The sequence below is a fragment of the Capsella rubella genome, unplaced genomic scaffold (genome assembly GCF_000375325.1).
Source record: "Capsella rubella cultivar Monte Gargano unplaced genomic scaffold, Caprub1_0 scaffold_6, whole genome shotgun sequence".
Lineage (NCBI taxonomy): Eukaryota > Viridiplantae > Streptophyta > Magnoliopsida > Brassicales > Brassicaceae > Capsella > Capsella rubella.
The window spans coordinates 15,371,890-15,372,507 of record NW_006238918.1 but is presented as its reverse complement, the minus strand read 5'-3'; positions in this window follow the sequence as shown (position 1 = coordinate 15,372,507).

Sequence of the window (618 nt, the reverse complement as noted above, 5' to 3'; positions counted from 1 at the left end):
ATAGAAGAAACTAAACTTGTTAAGAAGTTTCTTAAGAGTCTTCCTCGCAAGAAGTACATACACATTGTGGCATCTCTTGAGCAGGTCCTGGACATGAAAACCACAAGCTTTGAAGACATTGTCGGGCGTCTAAAAGCTTATGAAGATCGTGTGGCTGAGGACGAAGATGAACAAGAAGATCAAAGCAAGTTGATGTACGCCAATATGGAATCACAATCAGATGCAAATCAACGTGATTACAATGGAGGCAGAGGTCGTGGAGGACGTAGAGGCAGAGGACGAGGTAGAGGCGGAGGAAGAGATACCTCTAAAGTGGTGTGTTTTCGGTGCGATAAGATGGGTCATTTTGCCTCCAGCTGCCCCGATCGTCTTCTCAAACTCCAAGAAGCACAAGAAAGTGATAACAAGAGCACGGTGGAAGCAGATGAGCTCATGTTACACGAGAGCACGATGGAAGCGGATGAGCTCATGCTACACGAGGTTGTGTATCTCAATGAAGAAAAGGTGGTTCCAAGCAAATACGAAACATCGAATGGAGACAACATATGGTATCTTGACAATGGAGCGAGCAACCATATGACGGGAGATCAAAGATATTTTTGCAAAATAGATGAGTCC